At 45.4% G+C, this 6,271-nt stretch overlaps 1 pseudogene; it reads left to right on the top strand.

Annotated features, from left to right (window-relative positions):
• LOC105756693 (ubiquitin carboxyl-terminal hydrolase 17-like protein 6) overlaps window positions 1-2,831 on the top strand; it is a 16,314-nt pseudogene extending 13,483 nt beyond the window's left edge.
• Window positions 2,832-6,271: the final 3,440 nt, after the last annotated feature.

Below are 6,271 nucleotides of genomic sequence, written 5' to 3'. Positions count from 1 at the left end.
AAATTAAAACCACAATGAGATACCATCTCACCCCGGCATTACTGGCACGAATCAAAAACACTGGAAATAACAAATGTTGGAGGGGCTGTGGGGAGACGGGAACTCTTATGCACTGCTGGTGGGAATGGAAATGATACAACCATTTTGGGAAACGATACGGTGCTTCCTCAGAAAGCTAGAAATAGACATACCATTCGATCCAGCAATTCCACTCCTAGGAATATATCCTAGAGAAATAAGAGTCGTCACTCGAATAGACATGTGCACACCTATGTTCATGACAGCATTGTTCACCATAGCAAAACAACGGAAACAACCTAGATGCCCATCAACAGATGAATGGATAAACAAACTATGGTACATACACACAATGGAGTACTGTGCAAGCGGCCCACTACAAATCACAAAGGCAGTCCTATCACTGTGGAAATTCCAGTAGTTTAGAGGTTACCTCCCATGAGCCAGGACAAAAGCCAGAACTCTCTTTGTTATTGTTGTTAGTTGTCATTGAGTCCATTCTGACTCATGGTGACCCTATGTGTGCAGAGTAGAACTGCTCCATAGGGTTTTCAAGGCTGAGACTGCTCAGAAGCAGATCACTAGGTCTGTCTTCTGAGGCACCTCTGGGTGGGTTTAAAGGCCAAACTTTTGGCTAGTAGTCGAACACTTAACAGTTTGTGCCACCCAGCAGCAATAGACCTGTCTTAGGTGAGATCAAATTTCTTACTGCAGAAGTAGAATTTAATTATGTCCATTACTCTAAAATACTGAAAAACATGAACAGAAAATGATAATGAAAATCCAGCCAGGAAATCCATCACTGAGAGAAAATTTCTCTTATTTTGGTTAATTATACTGTTGGTGAGCATGCACCATTGGTTTCTGTCTTAGTTATCTAGTGTTGCAATGACAGAAGTACCACAAGTGGTTGGCTTTAGCAAAGAGAAATTTATTCTGTCACACTTTAGGAGGCTAGAAGTCCAAATTTAGGGTGCCAGTTCTAAGAGAAGGCTTTCTGTCTTTGTTGGTTCTGGGGAAAGGTTCTTGTCATCAATCTGCCCCCTGGTCTTCAAGCTTCTGAGTGCAGGGACTCTGAGTTCAAAGGATGCATTGTTCTCCTGGCTCTTGTTTCTTGGTGGTATGAGGTCCCCCGTCTCCTGTGTGTCTTTGGTTTTCTTCATTCTCCCTTGCTCCAGACAGGGTGGGACCAAGAGACATATCTTAGATGGTCGCTCACAAACTCTTAAGAACCCAGACTCTACTCAATAAGTAGGATGTAGAACATTTTCTTATAAACTATATTAATGTCAACCAAGACCATAGTCCCCAAAGCCCTCTGCCCAGTAACTCGGTTCCCATGGGAGTCTGGATGAAGCTTTTATGCTTTTGTCGTAGGAAAGTTGCACTGGCTTCCTCAGTATTATACACTGTTTAAACCTTCACCTCTCTGGCTTACACAGGCTGGTGCATATCTCAGAAGTCGCACGCCTGCAGTGACGGGGTGCTTACCCACGCTGAGAAACTTGTTTCAACTTGGATCAGATCTTCTGGGGTCAGAGCAGGGCTCCACAACATGGGGAACACATGCTAAGTGAATGCGCCGCTACAGTGTCTGATGCACATGCCGCCCCTCACAGACGACATGCTGTCCCAGGAGCAGTCTGCAACCTGTGGGAAGCAGGGCTACTGCATGCGGTGTACAAGGCAGGATCACATAACCTGAGCCCTCCATCCTCCAGGCGATGTCATGGAGCCCCCACACTCACTGGCTACACGCTTCCACCGACACCAACAGGAAGACGCCCATGAATTTCTCATGTCCACTCTGGATGCCATGCAGAAAGCCTGCCTGAGTAACCACAGGCACTTCCGCAGCTTCTCTCCAGATACCACCCTGATCCGTCAAATCTTTGGCGGCTACTGGAGATCTCAGATCCAGTGTCGCCACTGCCAGGGAGTGTCAGACACCCTCGAGCTTTACCTGGACATTACCCTGGATATCCAAGCATCTCAGAGTGTCAACCAAGCTTTGGAAGAGTTGGTCACGGACGAAGAGCTGGATGGTGAAAATTCATATCATTGTAGGATTTGTCAGAGGAAGGTGCCGGCTTCCAAAACGCTGACTTTGCACACTTGCCCTGAGGTCCTTATCCTTGTACTGAAGCGCTTCTCAGACTTGACTGGTGACAAAACTGCTGAGCATGTGTGCTATCCTGAGACTCTCGACGTGAGCAGATGCATGTCTCGGCAGGACGGAGGATCGGCTGTTTACAGACTCTGTGTGGTGCTGGTCCATGCTGGGTGGACTTACCACACGGGGCATTACCTCTCTTACGTCAAGGCCGGCAATGGCAAGTGGTATCAAATGGACGATGCCAACGTGTCAGCCTGCGATGTGACCTGTGTGCTGAGCCAACAAGCCTACGTCCTGTTTTACATTAACCAGAGTGAATTGATCAGAGAGAGTGGGAGTGTGCCACAGGGTGGTGGAGCAAGATGCCGTGGGATGGAGGACACAGATGTGGAGACAAAGTCCAGGGGTGCCCAAAGGAGATGCTAAAGCAAATGTTTCAATGGTGAAGGAGGAACGTCTGGAGGAAACAGCCACCGAGTAAATGACTTTAGAGGAGTGGAAATTTTTGCAAGCACGAAGACCACCAAAAGCTGAATTCTTGCTCAGGGTCAAATATACTGCCCTGCCCTACAATGCAGTCGTCATTCAGAATTCGAAATCTAGGGGTTGGGGGCCAAAGGATCAGTGGGAGCAGGAAGGCCACCAACTGAGGTACAGGTCAGATACCTTCAGGTTCGGGGGTCATCAACTTCCGTGATATCCTTGGTCCGCAGAGGTATGTCGGAGGTAGCAAGAAGAAGAAGAAAGGGAAGGGTATCTGGTTGCTTGATGGATTCCAGTAGTATTCCTAGGATTGCATTTATAGCTTATAAAGTTTTACTGAATTGCAGCCCGCATCATTCCAAAAGCATCCATCGTGTCTCCATCATGAAATGGAGAGCTCTCCAAATATGGGCAGGAAATTCATATCCTTTAGAAAACAATTAAATAAATCTGAAATATGCATTGTGAGATATCTTGTAGGCTCTAGCCACCTCAAATAGCTTTGTGGATGTCGTTAGTGTCACGATGAGGGCAAGAGGACAACACCGTGTTCTTTGCATGTCCTAGTATCCGAGTGTCATCTGAGGACCCAAGGTCTCAAGAAGAAATGAGCAACATTCTCCCCCACAGGGCATGTATTGTCAGAATTTGGGCACCCAAACTCAGCTATAAGAACACATTTCTAATCACCTTTATCATCATTACAATGAAGATTAAAACGAAAGGGAGATGTGGAAGGGCAGAGGCACATACCCAGGGCAGAGCTGTTGGATGTGTGCTCCCGTTCCACCACGGGGTATGTGTAAGGAGTCCCATCCATGTGAGCACCTGAGTACTTTATGGAAAAGTCCCTTTGCCACAGTGGAAAAGCACAAAGAACCCCCACTCGATGACTTCCTTGATATTTCTCCCCAAGCAAGGTGGATGTACTCTTGGAAGGCTTCCATGAGAATTCACATCTCTCCAGAAAGTCTGACAGGAAAGGACACTCAGCGAAAAAGAAGAAATGGAGAATGGGTTTGGCCCTATTTGGCAGGTGGTCCGAATGCTGGAAATTATTCTCATAGATACAACTTTTAATATCTTAGTAATTTGAACACCTGGTTAATTATCTAGCCCTAGAGGTACTCATAGAGGCATGTAAACACACAGATGCATGCGTGCCGAGGCATGTGAACGTGGGCAAACACCTCCATACACAAAGAAACACATCTACATGTCCACACACTCATTCACGCACACACACACAAAAACACATCCACCAAACTCTCACACATACATTCAACATATGCGAGGGGTTTTGCTTGTCTTCCTTTTGGAATGACTCAAGACTGCCATGTCCCCAAAACCCCAACTCAGTCCCACCGTCAGTGGGTTTATGCAAGATACAGGCGTAGACTTGCTTCTTGAGTTTAGGAATGAAAATTGCTGGCGGAGAGATGTTTATTGAAGTTAGTTGTGAGTAAGGGTCGTTAAATTCTCAGCACACAGATGCAGTTGATGGCCAGGAATGGATTGGTGAATATGTAGCCACTGGGAAAGGAAGGGAGGGAGAAGGGCGTGTGGCAGAGCAGGTCAGGGATTGGGGGTAGTAAGGACTCTGCCAGTTGAGGTGGTTGTGCAGGTAGAGGAAAGGTCGCAGCTAGCTCTGAAAAGGTCTGATGTGATTGCAGTGAATGTCAAATCCAGCCATTTGGATTTTTGCTCTAAAGCAGGAGCATCTTTTTGCACCTTGAGGTCTAGAGAGGAGAAGCCTCACCATCTTAGTTCCAGAGTCACAGATGCATCGTCCCTCCACTGTGGAGTTAAGGGTCAGCTCGTTGTCTCTCCAAAACTCAGCTCTTCCAGCCTCACAGCAGAGGGGGCTGAAAGGCACTACGTTCCCTGTCTGGCTGACAAACAGTGGCGGAAATCCCAGAAGCAGTGCGCCTGGGGCAACTGCATGGTTACTCCCGCTAGAAACTTTATGTGACTTGGAGCAGATCACATGGGGATGGGGGGGGCTTCACAACCTGAGCAACACCTGCAAAGTGAATGCGGCGCTGCAGTGTCTGACCTACACACCACCTTTCACAGACTACATGCTATCCCAAGAGAACTCTGCAACCTGTTGGCAGCAGGCTACTGCGTGCTGTGTACAATGCAGGCTCACATCACCCGGGCCCTCCATCATTCAGGCGACTTTATGAAGCCTTCACTTGCTCTGGCTAGAGGCTTCCATAGACACTTAGAGGAAGACGCCCATGAATTTCGGATGTCCACTTTGGATGCCTTGCAGAAAGCCTGCCTGCTTTCCTTTGCTATTTTCCAATGTTTCCCCCTGAAGCCACAAAGTTTACAGTTAGTGACATTTGTAGTGTTTTTTTCCCAATATTCTTGTGCACCTGACAGTAAATATTTGTTTGCTTTCATTTGGGAAGACCAACAATATACCTGGACTGTGAAGACTTCGGGTTTCATTGAATCTACCACTTTTCTTAAATTTTACATGCTGATTTACAGTCTCTGGAATTTGACAACGATTTGTTACTATGCTTCAGTTATTCTTTATTGCAAATACCTTTTTCAACAACAGAAACAATGACTATACACGTGGATCTCGCCAGATGGACTCCAAACTAATCAAATGACTGCATCTGTGGAAAGAGACAAGGAAAAGCTCAATATTATCAGTCAGAACAAGGCCAGGGGCCGACTGGGGAACAGACCATCAATTGCTCATATGCAAGTTCAAGTTGAAGCTGAAGAAAATTAAAACAAGTCCACGAGAGCCAAAGTACAACTTTGAGAATATCTGAGCTGAATTTACAGACCATCTCAAAAATAGATTTGACACGTTGAACTCTACTGAGTGAAGACTAGATGAGTTGTGGAATGACATTGAGGACATCATACATGAAGAAAACAACAGGTCATTGAAAAGACAGGAAAGAAAGAAGAGACCAAAATGGATGTCAGAAGAGACTCTGAAACTTGCCTTGAACGTCAAGTAGCTTAAGCAAATGGAAGAAAGGATAAAGTAAAAGAGTTGAACAGAAGATTTCAAAGGGTGGCTCTAGAAGACGAAATAAATTATTATAATGACATGTGCCAAGATCTCTCATTAGAAAAACAAAAAGGAACGAAGACGTTCAACATTTGTCAAGCTGAAACAACTGAAGAAAAAATTCAAGCCTTGAGTTGGAATAGTGAAGGATTCTGTGGGCAAAATACTGAACGACGCAGGAAACATCAAAAAAAGATGGAAGGAATACACAAAGTCACCATACCAAAACGAATTGGTCAACATTCAACCATTTCAGGAGGTAGCAGGTGATCAAGAACCAATGGTACTGAAGGAAGAAGCCCAAGCTGCACTGAAGACATTGGTGAAAAACAAGGCTCCAGGAATTGATGGAATACAAATTGAAATATTTCAACAAACAGGTGCAGCACTGGAAATGTTCACTCATCTATGCCAAGAAGTTTGGAAGACAGCTACCTGGCCAACTAACTGGAAGAGATCCATATTTATGCCTATGCCAAGAAACATGATCAACCAAATGCAGAAATTATCAAACACTATCAATATCACACGCAAGTAAACTTTTGCTGAAGATCATTCAAAAGCAGTTGTAGCAGTATATTGACAGGGAACTGCCAGATATTCAAGCC

This window comes from Trichechus manatus, unplaced genomic scaffold, assembly GCF_000243295.1.
Source record: "Trichechus manatus latirostris isolate Lorelei unplaced genomic scaffold, TriManLat1.0 scaffold00120, whole genome shotgun sequence".
Taxonomy (NCBI): domain Eukaryota; kingdom Metazoa; phylum Chordata; class Mammalia; order Sirenia; family Trichechidae; genus Trichechus; species Trichechus manatus.
This window is presented reverse-complemented; position numbering and strand designations above follow the sequence as displayed.